The sequence below is a fragment of the Schistosoma haematobium genome, chromosome 2, assembly GCF_000699445.3.
Source record: "Schistosoma haematobium chromosome 2, whole genome shotgun sequence".
NCBI classification, from domain to species: domain Eukaryota; kingdom Metazoa; phylum Platyhelminthes; class Trematoda; order Strigeidida; family Schistosomatidae; genus Schistosoma; species Schistosoma haematobium.
The window spans coordinates 38,122,450-38,138,027 of record NC_067197.1 but is presented as its reverse complement, the minus strand read 5'-3'; positions in this window follow the sequence as shown (position 1 = coordinate 38,138,027).

The following is a 15,578-nucleotide window of genomic DNA, read 5'->3' as shown; positions in this document are numbered from 1 at the left end:
TACCTCAGTAAAATGTTAGGCGGTTGCGTGATTTCGTGAGTTGGTTGAGGTTAGACATTAACACCGTTGAATGCCAACTTAGTGGTCTAGAGAATAAGTGTTCGCACGCGAAATCGATACGTCCTAAATTCGATTCCCAGGTGCGGGGTTGTGGATACGCACCTACTGTCCAGTACCTTTAGGTTTTCACTGGTGGTCTAACATCAATCGGTTCATGATCTCAATTAAAAACTTTATAATCTTCTTAACCTCATACTGATCAAAGTTTGCTGTTGATTCATTCGTATTTTATAGTTAAACGGAAAGTGAGTTACTCAAGATATTTGTTCCAATTTTAGACAATAACTCCGCCTGGAGTCCCTCCAGGGGCTACTGCCGGTCCCAAGCCCAGATAAAGGAGGAGGGTTGGGCATGGGGTTAGCGACCCCATCTCGTAGAAAACTAACTCGCTAAAAAAACGCTACCCAGAAAAAATTGTTTAAACCTTCTAAACTCTGCCTTGGGAGTCAGAAGGTCTTCATTTAGAAGAACTATGACGCCTCATGATGAAAGCCGAATTCCTTCGGAATTTACGAGGCCGATGCCCCTTCTGACAACCAGACCAACCATTTATTTAGGTACATGGAATGTTCGTACAATATGGGACACCGGGAGAGCCTTCCAAATTGCTGCAGAAATGAGGAAATACAATCTAGAGGTGCTTGGCATCAGTGAAACACATTGCACGCAAGTTGGATAACAACGACTAAATTCAGGAGAACTTCTGTTATACTCCGGCCATGAAGAAGAAAATGCCCCACATACACAAGGAGTTGCATTGATGCTGTCCAAACAAGCACAAAATGCACTTACAGGATGGGAATCCCATGGACCAAGGACCATCAAAGCCTCCTTTCAAAACAAAGAAAGAGGGCATTTCAATGAACATCATCCAATGCTATGCGCCTACCAACGACTACAATGAAGACGCTAAAGATCAATTCTACGATAGGTTGCAGTCAATCATCGAGAAGTGCCCAACAAAGGTCCTGACCATTCTGATGGGAGATTTCAATGCCAAGGTTGGAACGGACAACACTGGATATGAAGACATCATGGGACGACACGGACTGGGAGAAAGGAACGAAAATGGTGAGAGATTTGCAAAGCTATGTGCCTTCAATAAACTGGTCATAGGTGGCACCATATTCCCACATAGACGCATACACAAAACCACATGGACTTCACCAGATCACACCACGCAAAACCAAGCCGACCATCTCTACATCAACAAAAAGTTCAGGAGGACCATAGAGGACGTGAGAACCAAGAGAGGAGCTGATATAGCATCAGACTATCACTTGCTGGTCGCCAAGATGAAATTGAAACTCAAGAAGCACTGGACAACGGGGCGGGCAATATCACAAAAGTTCAATACGGCCTTTCTTCAGGATACTAACAAACTCAACAAATTCAAGATAGTCCTCAGCAATAAGTTCCAGGCCTTTCATGATCTACTCAATGGAGAAGGAACTACTATGGAGAGCAACTGGAAGGGGATCAAAGAGGCAATCACGTCAACATGTCATGAGGTTCTGGGCCACAAGAAGCACCATCAAAAGGAATGGATCACTGTTGATACACTGGATAAGATTCAAGAAAGGGAGAACAAAAAAGCAGCAATCAATACCAGACGAACAAGAGCAGAAAAAGCCAAGGCACAAGCTGAATACACAGAAGTAAACAAACAAGTGAAGAGGAGCATCAGAACCGACAAACGTAAATATGTGGAAGATCTAGCAACGGCGGCGGAAAAGGCTGCAAGAGAAGGAAACAACTGTATGACACGACAAAGAAACTCTCTGGAAATCGCCGCAAACCAGAACGACCAGTGAAAAGCAAGGAAGGCGAGGTAATCACCAATATTGAAGAACAACGAAACAGGTGGGTAGAACACTTCAAAGAACTCTTGAATCGACCAGCTCCACTGAACCCACCCAACATCGAAGCAGCACCCATGGACCTCCCAATCAATGTTGGCCCACCAACAATTGAAGAGATAAGCATGACCATCAGACAAATCAAGAGTGGCAAAGCAGCAGGACCGGACAACATTCCAGCAGAGGCACTAAAAGCAGACGTAGCGGCAACTGCAAGGATACTCCACATTCTCTTCAATAAGACTTGGGATGAGAAAAAGTACCAACAGACTGGGAAGGACTTCTGATCAAAATACCGAAGAAAGGCGATCTCAGCAAGTGTGATAACTACAGGGGCATCACTCTTCTCTCAATACCGGGAAAAGTCTTCAACAGGGTATTGTTAAACAGGATGAAGGACTGCGTAGACGCCCAACTTCGAGATCAACAGGTAGGATTTCGTAAGGACAGATTGTGTATAGACCAACTCGCAACTCTACGGATCATTGTGGAACAATCAATTGAATGGAATTCATCACTCTACATCAACTTCATTGACTACGAAAAGGCATTTGATAGCGTGGACAGAACAACACTATGGAAACTTCTTCGACACTACGGCGTGCCTCAGAAGATAGTCAATATCATACAGAATTCATATGATGGATTACACTGCAAAATCGTGCATGGAGGACAGTTGACAAAGTCGTTCGAAGTGAAGACCGGTGTTAGGCAAGGTTGCTTACTCTCACCCTTTCTCTTTCTCCTGGTGATCGACTGGATCATGAAGACGTCAACATCTGAAGGGAAGCACGGGATACAATGGACATCTAAGATGCAACTGAACGATCCAGACTTCGCAGACGATCTGGTCCTTCTATCCCAAACGCAACAACAAATACAGGAGAAGACGAACAGTGTGGCAGCAGCCTCAGCAACAGTAGGTTTCAATATACACAAAGGGAAAAGCAAGATTCTCCGATACAACACAGCATGCACCAACCCAATCACAATTGACGGAGAAGATTTGGAAGATGTAAAAACCTTTACATATCTGGGCAGTATCATTGATGAACAGGGTGGATCTGATGCAGATGTGAAGGAGCGGATCGGTAAAGCAAGAGCAGCATATCTACAACTGAAGAACATCTGGAACTCAAAGCAACTGTCAACCAACACAAAGGTCAGGATTTTCAATACAAATGTCAAGACAATTGTACTGTATGGGACAGAAACCTGGAGAACTACGAAAGCCATCATCCAGAAAATACAGGTGTTTATTAACAGTTGTCTACGCAAAATACTTCGGATCCGTTGGCCAGACATTATTAGCAACAACCTACTATGGGAGAGAACAAACCAGATCCCAGCGGAGGAAGAAGTCAGGAAGAAGCGCTGGAAGTGGATAAGACACACATTGAGGAAGGCACCCAACTGCGTCACAAGACAAGCCCTCACATGGAATCCTCAAGGCCAAAGGAGAAGAGGAAGACCAAAGAACACATTACGCCGAGAAATGGAAATAGACATGAGAGAAATGAACAAGAATTGGAAGGAACTAGAAAAGAAGGCGGAGGACAGAGTGGGTTGGAGAATGCTGGTCTGCGGCCTATGTTCCATTAGGAGTATCAGGCGAAAGTAAGTAAGTAAGTAATTATATTTTAATTGAATAAAACGAAAATCAGGAAAGAGCTCATTTAACTTTGTACAATTTTATACATGATGTTAGATTTGAATCACTCAGTGGTAATTATATATATATGTCCGTAATGTTTGCTAAGATATTACAAAGGTTCTCTTTTTCATGTTTATTTTTCGTTTTTGTTTAACTAAGTATTTCACATTAAAAAATTGGTATACTTAACTATGATACAAAGACTTTTGATTATACTGAAAGTTAAAAAATGAATGAAAATGAGTTTATTATCAGAAAGGTCTTTGTGGAGATTTTAGTAATTTTAATAGTGGAGTTCATGAGTCAATTAAAGCTAGATCATCATGGAAAACCTGGAAGCACGGGATGACTGTTTTGTCCTAGTACAGGACTCCTCAACAGTGTGTATCGACGAAAGTGGTTCATTTATTGTTCAAACAGTGATTATTCAGTAACATACGTAATCAAATCATTAGACCAATCTCAACGGAACCTCGCCAACTAAATATCTTGATATCATGAAAGCTATAGATATTAACTACAGAAAGCTGAATATTTATAATATTATGAGTAGAAATAAAATATCATTGATCGTCTTCTCATTATTACGTTCACATATTTGATCACATGTATATCATCTCATAAGTCAAACCAGTTTTGTTAAATATTTTTGTCAGTATAGGGTTATGGAAATTGGTTGAGGTTAGACATTAACACTGTTGAATGCCAACTCAGTGATCTAGAGGTTAAACGTTCGCTTACGAGACCGAATGCCATGGGTTTGAATCCCTCAAGTAAGATCGTGGATGCACACTGCTGAAGAGTCCCTCACTAAGACGAAACGGCCGTCCAGTACTTCCAGGTTTTCAATGGTAGTCTAGTATTCATCGGTTCATGATCTCAATCAAAAATATTTTTGTATTTAAATACTAGTTCATGTCTTTAACATCTTTCACTTGCTTAGCGATTTTGTCTTTGTGAATCTCTACAATCAGGGATTCAGATATCATTTCATAAGCTGATAATTTAAAACAATTACTTTTGACAAGGTAATATTTACTTTGGTTTACAATTAATGTTGAATGACTGATAGATCATGTACCATGTCAGTGCCTATTATTTACAGTTTATTTTATTCACTTTCATGTAACAAAACTAACAGTATGTTTTTATTATATCTGTTATTAATTTGATAATATTTCATATCGTTAACATTACAATTATTATTGTTATAACCAATTACATAATACCAATTTCAATAACTTACATTAACTAGCACATTAGCATTTGGTTAGTTTTATATGTATATGTAATACGTGTTTATTTTGTAGTGCACTCATAGTTCATAGTTTACGAAATGAACTGTCCTTACTTAGATAACAATTGAAAATCGATGAGCGCTTAACATTCAAAACAACTTTAAGTTATAAAAGTCTTGGGTTTGATCCCAGGTTTGGTCTCGGATGCTTATGGAATAGGATTTATCTCAATTTTAATAGTTTTTGTTCAATCAGTTACAAAAAGCCACTTTTTAAAACACTATTTCATAGAACAGAAAGAATACGTACTGTTGATGCACAAGAAGAGGAACTAATGAATATGAAAAGCTGTTTAAAGAACGATGTGTACTCATTAAAATTTATTGAGGAATATGCAAAACATGAAAAAAAGCCAAAGAAACTACAACAAACAAAAAGCCTATTTTTATTCAGAGGTGATGATGTCAGAGGGTCAATCGATATGAGACTAAAAACTGTATTGGGAAGAACTTATCCTGTAGCTAAGCTGATTGTCCTATTCAAAACAACATGTTCTTGAACACACTCAAAGGTCTATAGGTATCCCTTTCATGTTACCACCAACTGTGTAAACAAATTTACATGTATCTGCCAAAGCAGTTACATTGATAGAACAGAAAGAAGAACCTACGTCCGATTCAAAGAACAAATTCCGAAAAGTCTAAGGTCAACTGGACTAAAAACGTTCAGCAGTGCCATCTCGAGACACCTCCTTGGTATAGGATATCAGTTAGATAAATTGAAGTCTTTCAAGGTGATTAATGAACAATGGAACTCCAATCTTCTGAAATTTTCTGAAGCTATGGCGATCAAACGTCTAAAGCCAGATCTATGTGTCCAAAAAGAAGCAGTAGTAAATTTTTCTTTGCCACAGTAGCATTAAATCCTTTCTATTGCATCATCCAACTCTTTCTAAAGTTTTGATTACATCACTGTCATTTTTCTTCAACTTATAATTGACTGATTTCAACTTAAATGTTTCTTTTCACCATCAATCTGTTTTCACTTAATTTATTACATAATCATCTAATGTTTGTTGACACTAGTCCAATGTTCTGGAACTCTCCCTCTCAAACTTTATTTATTTATCCAAAACAAAAAAATCTTCATGATCTTATTAACTCAACTGAAATATTCGATACATCATGATACACATATCTCTAATCACCTTCATATTTATCAGTATGCTAATGTCTCTAATAACCTTGATATTTAAAATGTTATTTATTTATTTATTTAAACACATAAACATTGGTACAAGGAGGCACCAAATAGATATACGCCACAAAAAGCATTCGATTTATGTGAGGGCTGAGATACTGCCCGGATTCCCGAGCCGAGGCAGGTGGTTTTCTTAGGAGGCCAAACCCGGAGCCTTCGACCATAAGGCAGTGGAGCAACATCAGGGGATACAGTCCCATGGTAACCGGTAACTAACGATTGGTTCATACGCCATTTGTTCCTTCAGAATACTGGAGCCCGTGTGCACCATTAGTTTGGAATGTGGGTTTTTTTAAACTCTCCTAGGAGGACTCTTCGTGTCTACCAACCCAGTTGGAGCGCCAGATATTCGCTTCTCGTCCTCTCAATTTCGTAAACAGCAGTAGTGCCGCGAGAAGGCAGTGAGTAGAACTTCCCTGGAGTGGTTGTATGCACGTGACCATGTGAGAGCATCTCAAGAGAGAGAGATAGCTGACTCTCCCTACTCTCGGCCGTACCAGGGCATTAAGGGGTTATGCACCTGATGAGGACTTAACAAAATGAAATGAACTCATATTATTCTGCACTAATCTTCATTTTTTGCTCTCTTTGATATGAATTAATTTGTTACATTTAGTACTTTGTGACTCCTTACAACCTAATACAATGATTCCATTTATCAAAAAAATAATGAATGTAAATACTTTTTAGTGTATTTATAGAATATGAAATAAGAACCAGATAGATATTAAAGAATAATATGAATTCATCATATTTCATGGTTTCTCATCAGCTGCTTACAACCAAATATGTATTAGAATTTTACATTGAGATAAGAAATAGTGTGGAATAATTGACATAAGTGAATGTAAGGAATTGGGATGACAAAGGTTATCAATGATAACTATATATATGCAAGAACAGGTTAGAGATTATTTGGTGTTGTTGTGGTGTGGGTTACTTATATCTATACAAGTAGTATATAACGGTAGAATGCATTTCAGTAGAAGGTCGATGAGGAAAGAACGGAAACGGAACGCAATCGGTATGAAAACGCATGAACAATGAAATGTGAGACAATGGATCGATGTTTGCAACAGGAACAGTCAAGTTTGATATGATGAATTTTATTGAGATGCTCTGTAATTTTGTGCTCAAATACATTCTTTTGTCAGAATGGGTTTTGTGGAGAGTTTTAGAAATTTCACAGGTTGAAATCATGAGCCAGTTGAAGCTAGACCACCATGGAAAACCTGGAAGCACTGGACGACCGTTTCGTCCTAGTATGGGACTCCTCAGCAGTGCGCATCCACATATGCATATTTGGTTGTAAGAAGCTGATGATAAATCACAAAATATAATGAATTTATATTATTCTGCATCAATGTTCGTTCTGGCTTTATTTAAATTCATAAAGGGAACTAATTGAATGATATATTAAAGAATTGTAACAATCATTCAAAAGGTTGATTCCTTATAGAATAGATAAGTGAATATTCTGAATCATAAAAGAATAAGGAATGAATTCAGACAAGAGGTACAATGAAGATGAAAGGAAAATAATTCCACAGATTAAGTCATTCCAACTATTAAAGAAGGAGATTAACTAGAAGGTTGAAATATACAGAAATGAGATAAGATATTTGAAGTAAGACAAATATTGCCATTAGCATTAATTTGTGTTCGCTTAACATCATGAATTGAATAAAGTTAGAAATGTAAACAGTTGGATTTACCAAATGGCAAAATGGGAATTTTCACTATATTAACTGAGTTATCTGAAGGGTAAACGAATGTAGTCAGAATTCAGAGTAATGGTTTCGATATTAGATCAGTTTGTGAATAAGCATTGTTGAGAAGTCCAATACTAAGACAAAATAGCTGTTCAGTCATTCCTGATTTTCAGTGATCGTCTAAATAAAGTCAGTCGATAGTGTAAAGCGTCAAATTTAATAATCTCCACAATAACCTATAGTAACTTGGATAAAAGGTAAGAAAAAAATATTTATTGGATTTCGTGAAATGAGATATAAAACAATTCAGTATTAGAGACAAAGTTCATTATGGTAATGTAAGATCAAGGTGGTGTCTGTTGATTCCTCATCAAGCTTTGGCCGTCCGATCGATTAAAGCATCTAATTCTACAAACCAAAATGCAAGATTATGTACAAGACGGTACTATTATTACGAAATTATATAGGAAATGGATTACAAACCTCATCTAGTATTTATTGAGAGCGTGTACAACCAGAGGAAATTTATTCCCTAAATTGATATATAGAGTTTACTGTAACAAAGTACGGTAAGATATATGATTGGTAATAGCTGTGTTGAAATTATGTTGGAATACAATGCCGGTATGAAAAGAAAACCAAAATAGGTAAACAGTTACAATAAAGCAAATGTCCAACAAATACATTAAAGTCATAAACGTCTGTTGCAAATATTGAGAAGATGCAATCACAATCATAATTAGACTGAATATTATTATCAAAAAGGTTTTTGTGGATATTATAGTAATTTCAATAGTTGAGATCATGAGTCATTTGAAGCTAGACCACCATGTAAAACCTGAAAGTACTGGATGGCCGTTTCATCCTAGTATGGGAATCCTCAACAGTGCGCATTTACGACCCCACCTCACGAGATTCAAACTCAGGACCTATCGGTCTCGTGCTCGAACGCTTAACCTCTAGAGTTGGCATCCGACGGTGTTAATGTGTGACTTCAACTAATCCACGAGATTAAACGACACATCCACCATTGTCATCAGTGAGTTACAATCTCACAACAGACCCTGTTGAATATTATTAGTTTAAATAAGTGCACAATAATATTCTAAAATAAATATCCATTGCATTATATGCTCACACGTTATTAGTAATGCAACTGGTTGCATAGTATCAATATATAGTATAAATTATTACACAAGACGGGGTGAAGTAAGTATACGATAAGGATATGGAATATAAAGGAAATTCACAATATCTTTTATAATTTATTTCAATTCTTACGATAATGATGAACTAAGAAAGCTTAGAAGATTTAACTTGTCTGATTGATGGTCATTTTGAAATATTTGAACATATCAACATTATGTCGATCAATTAATGGCCACTCCACTATTGGAAATGTGTTTTTCCTTTATTCTCCATTTTTGTAGAGTTTGCTTGTAAATTACTTCAATAATCCTCCGTTTTATTTTTAAAACTATGTGTTGTTTGCAACGTATATGTAAACTGATTTAGTATAATGGGAGACTGCATTTCAATTGAGTAGTTAGTGTGGAATGAAGGAACTACTTTGGTGGCTCAGTACACCCATTTTTGCTTGTATATTTTTAATTATTTTGTGTTTCTTGCAAACAAGGAATAGACGTCTGACAACCAATTGCTGGTCTATTACTGAATATTTTCATCATATGATGAAGGCAAATGATCTAATACTCACAGTTTAGATATTCCACTGATTAATCTCTAAGTAGTAAAGAATGCAATATCTATCTAGTCCTTGATGTTCATCAGATTCTATCCATTAAGTTGGAATGTGAAAATTAGTCTAAGCAACCTGACTTAGTATACTATGAAGACAGACACGACATTAACTATCGGTCATTGACTAACCAATGTGAATATCTTGGCATAAGAGAAAGTCATAATCGACCCAAATTAAAGCCATGATGTGATATCGGACAACGTAGATCCGATTCTTGCTAACAATATCGGCCTCCTCAAGGTCCTTCTTGAAGAGTGTCAACTGGACTGAATCATAAATACAGAGTTTTCTATAGATCTCTACCAACTACCCATTATTTATTGTTTACCTACCTTATTATTTACGAGATACATGGGAAATTGAGTACAATGGTCAGAAATAGTTCACTTATCATAAAATATAAACTATTTTCTTACGTAAATAACTCTGACCTGTCACTTTTCATATTGAAATGAAGATTACTGGGATCATTTAAATTTTTATAAAATATCAATATGACTTTTTGAGTATTCCTATAAGTCCGAATATAAATGACTCACTGATTGAGTAACTCATTTTACATGCACATTTTTCATGTATCTATTAAATTACAATAATCATAACATTCATGAAATGAGTCATTTATTTTATATTAAGCTGTTAATTAATTTCATGGAAAATGTGTTTATATGGCTTAAACTACTTATTACATTTACAAGTAGTAAGGTACAAAATTAAGTTAATATGCTGTCGGAATATATTCATACAAATAAAATCAATTGATCACTAAGAAATAGTTACTGTCACGGTTGTTTACTCTTTCAGTGCTAATTGGATTCTTCTGATGATGGAATAGTCGTTCATCAGTGATCGATAAGTGTATATATCTAATTTCTACAGGCGGCCGGTTGAAGTTCAAAAAGTTCCATGTTAACGTCTCAGTGTAGTTGAGTTACTAGGGTTAAAAATATCACAAATGGCATCATTTCTCACAAGTTTGAAGGCACACCTTGTTAACAAGTGTCATCAATTGCAAAACCAAGGTTAAGTATGATTTCCTGATAATTGTCTCTAACTACTTAATATATTAGTACAAATTTATGGTAGTTTGGTACTGAATTATTTATGATATTTTGTCTTAGTAAGTACCGGTGTATCAATCACTACGGTTAAAAATTTTTATGGTTAAGTTATATACTATAATATACCGAATAAATAAAACAAGTTTCTGATAAATGTGAGAGTATGCTTAGTCTATTAGAGATTAATGATCGTCATAAATAGGCCAGTATGTTTTGTAACTTAAATGTACATGACTAACTAATGTTTACACTCATTTAAAGATTTAAAAAAATGTAGGAATATGTATTTTTGATTCATTTGGTATTATTTGGCTTGTATCTTCCCATTGAGGTTTAAGACTGCAATTGATCAGTCTGTTATCGGCATATGTGCATACTGTGAGTATGCCTCGATATTGCCTTAATTCACAAGCTTTTTGTAAGCAATGATGGATAGTGGCTAGCCGTGGAATCCAGGACGCGCGTTTCGTCCTGTTTGCGACTCGTCAACTGGATGTATCTGCATTTGAGTTGATGTTCACTCTGGGACTTGAACCCAGTACCATTCGCTTCAAACGCCATCGCGTTTAAAATTTTCATGATTTTATATTGAATTCCAAAACAAACGTTCATTTTCTTTCTAAACGTTCCAGTTTTTCGTAATGTAGTAAATAATGGTTAGAGTGAGATTTCATGTTTTTATAGTAATGTCTTATTGTAAATGTGTTAATATTTGTATTTAATTAAACCAGATGATATTCAATTCTCAAGTTGTTCAATTTATCTGACTTTTATCTATAGATTTACTTTAGGTAAGTCAATATATCGATTCATAAAACACCGATTGAGGAGATTAAATGAAGAAGGAAGTATGAAGATATTATAACTTGTGGTCTTTTGCCCTATCAATGTATAACGTAATGATACCGCTAATTAGAGAACAATGAATTGTCGGCCGGACCAATGACGCATAAAATAAGTACGAGCAGTTTAGAGTCCTTATCGGTCTTGCTTTCCGCCTAGTCCTGCCTGTTATGTACAGAACACCAATCTCAGCCTCTGCGATATGAATCATTTATTTCAAATATACTGGGTTTATATACAAATCAAACAGACCACATCGTGCCATAAAATATAAAATAACATTTGTACAAGATTTAGCCAAAAGTGGCCGTGAATGTGGTAGATAGTAATCGATAAACTGGGTATAACTCAAGAACGGTAAATCGTATAACAATAGTCTATAGGCTATGATAAAGCTTATGATAAGAGGAACACGAATATGAATAGTTTAGTTATTTAACAATTATACAGTAAACATATATGTATAGTATTAGACCATAAATAGATCCCAACAGTTACCATTCATTATTCTCATCAGGATATAACTGAAAAAAAAAAACTTGAAATCAACGTTTATTGTTTACTACTAGTTAATTTGATTACCTATTTTAAATATTACTCCGAGTTTTATTTACCAGATTCCCCTGATTTCAAACCTGTATTACTGTGAACAAATATCGATTGATTTCATTCGTAAATGTATGTACATGTTCTATATTTACTTAGTTGTAAGTTCATGTTTACTGTTGTACTTTTTTTCATTCAGATTTTTAAATATTACAGTTTCTCTATTAATTTCCTCAATATAAAACTTATTCTCGGTCTACATCCAAAACTTTCACTAATCAAACATTACAGTACCAGATATCTAATTTTAATGTAAACTTCATAACGATATATAACGATAAAGAATTTCGTATATTAATCTTCGACTGTATAATCCAGACAATTAGAACTTTATTAATATGGGGTTGTGGAGATTGTTATATTTTTGATTGAGATCATATATCGATTGATGTTAGACCACTATTGAAAACCTGGAAGCACTGGACGGCTGTTGCGTCTTATTGCGGGACTCCTTAGCAGTGCTCACTCACGATCACGCCAGCGGTATTCGAACCCAGGACTTATCGATCTCGCGCCCGAACACTTAATCTCTAGACCACCAAGCCGGCATCCAACGGTGTTAATGTCTAAATCCAACCAATTCACGTAATTGTGCGACCATCTTCCATTGTACTGAGGTAGATACCTATATCTACCCGATACGGATTAGCCCCACTAATTGTGACTTCTTTGATAAATCCTATAACAATCAACTTTCATTAATTTCCTAGTCTCTTATTTGATTTGTTAGTTTTGTCCATTTTTTAAATAAAATCCATATAGAACAGAATAAATTTTAATTCTTTTAGTAAAATAACATAACAGTATTATGCAAAAATTACCTTGAATTGAAAACTAATAACTGGAGAGTTTCATAAAGTTTTATATGATTATAATTGATTGCATATATAAACAGGTACATCGATAATCAATAGTTTGTATGTACTTTTGACTGTTGAATTTTCAAGAGAGTATAACCATTATTGAATATACCATTAAATATTGTACAATACTCGGTTGAAGTTAGACATTAACACCATTAGATGTCAACTTAATGGTTTACAGATTAAGCGTTCGAGTGCGAAACCGATAGATCCTAGGTTGGAATTCATGGATGCTCACTGTTGAGGAGCCCCATACTAGGATGTAAAGGCGATCCAGTGCTTCCAAGTTTTTCCATGGTAGTCTAGCTTTAACTGACTCATGAATCCAACTATTAAACAATGTACTATTTTAATTTTATAAATATTTAAATAAAATTAATTATTGACTTATATTGTTGTGAATACTTTCGAGAATTGAAAATATTCTTGTATAAGTGTGTTTGAAAATTTTTTGTTGTGACTTTAAGCCTGGCTAATTATCACGTGATATATTCGTCAATTGAAATACGACTTATTCACTCTTGTACTGTACTAAACTAGTGACTTTCGACCGGTATGAGCAGCCTTGCATCTTTATTAGTCCTTTGTTGGCCTAATCCTGCCATTTGAGTTCAGAACACCAATAACAGCTTCTACTATGAGAATTATTTATTACAAACATATTTGGTTTAAATACCAGTAAAACAGATTGCATCATACCATAAAATAGGAAATAACATTTATACAAGATCAAGCCAAAAAGTGGCTGTGAACGTGTGAGACCGTAATCAATAAACTGAACATAACTTAAGAACAGTAAATCGTATTATAATAATCTATGGGTCAAAATGAAGCTTATAATGAGAAGGAATATAACTATACATAATCTAGTTGCTGGACAGTTATACAATAAGAATATATGTATAATATTAATCCATTAATAGTTCTCAGAAGTTAGCCGTAACTTATTCGTCGCTAAGATACAACAATTTTAATTAGTGGTTTTTAATTATTTTTGTATGTGACTTTATTAATAAAAATAAACAAACGAATCCAGTATCAACTGGTTATACATCCATTATGATGAACTACTCATGAATAGTGACTCATAAGGAAATGTGATATTATTCATAATAAATAAATGAATCAGTTAGTATGATTGAAAATAATCGAATGACACGTTTCATGAAATACAAAACAAAAAAACAAGTTGAATTCACGAGTTGATGATCGAAGCTCAGATTGCAAATACAAATAAACATTAAAATGTTACTAAGATATTTCATGATTGCGAAAAAATTTCGATGAGATTATAATTTATGGACGACCTATGAGTGACTCTAAAGTAACCTTGAGAGTGTTTCCCTGATAACTAGAACCAAATGAGAGTTATAAACCAGTTCGAGGAATTCAAATTATGATTTACAGTTGATGGTTAGAGTTAGGAATTAGATTTAGGGTTTTCATCACGAACTGACATCAGCTATAATAACAAAACTCTATTTAGCCAAATGGATGAGAGAATTTCGCGCCAAAATCCAAGACCTGTTATTTAATGTCTGATTGGTTCGTCCATAAATTATAGTCTCGTTCGAAATTCTAGATTATTTCATGTTACAACTAATGTTAAATTATCAAGTTATTAGTAATAATAAAGTTCTATCAATCAAGTTGAAATGTGATCATTGAATTTAATTATTTGACACTTAAAAGTACACATCGTTCTATGTTTAATGATTGGAAACAATCTATTTGAGTCAATGAACTTAAGTTTACTGATACAAACAATTTGAAGAGAATCTATATTTTACACAGTTCTAAAGTTGGAAATTTTCAAAATGAACTATTCAAATTGTAAGTGATCACATTCGTGACTGAGATCAATAACCGAAATTGTATAGTTTACACAAAGTTAATCGAATACGATAATGAATAAGAATGATAAATAAAATCCTATGGGGAGGGAAAACACTTGAATAATTAGGTTTTAGTGCTTGCCACAAGATTTAATGGTTCTGGTTTCGATTTTATACAAGGTCGATGAGGTGACGGTTTATTTGATGAAGTCCGTGGTTACTATAATAATTTAATTGGATTTCTGTAAGTTGGTTTCATAAAACGAAATTACTGAACACCAGTACACGCATTTAGTGTTAAATTTAAAATTATCATCTAGCAGTAACATTGAATGCTGAATTAAATATTCTATGAGGTGTACAACATGGGGATTCAACAAGTTTAGATATAACAGAATTAGGCAATAAAACTGAAATGAACATTGATGATGGGTCAACACATAGTATCAATCCATATTGTCTTCACTAGTAATAAGATAATCACAACCATTGTGTTGTAATTACAATTATCCTTGTACTTTTTCCACGTCGTCTTTTCAATTTCATTACAACGTAATTTCGCTGTAACGAGATAATTTGTGGTAAGTTGGATTCAAACGAGGTCTTTTGTTCTATATAACTGACTGATCAGTTTCCTATTGCAGCTACTAAACTAATAAATCAATATCACAGTCGATCGTACTTAATCATTTTTAATGATATTGGCTGAACGACGTTTTTAACCTACAGTCTATGATTACTTTCTACTTAACTCAAATAAAGTATTTGTTTCGTACAACCAGGTCCCTGAATAAATTTAAACAGATCAAGAACAACATGATTTGT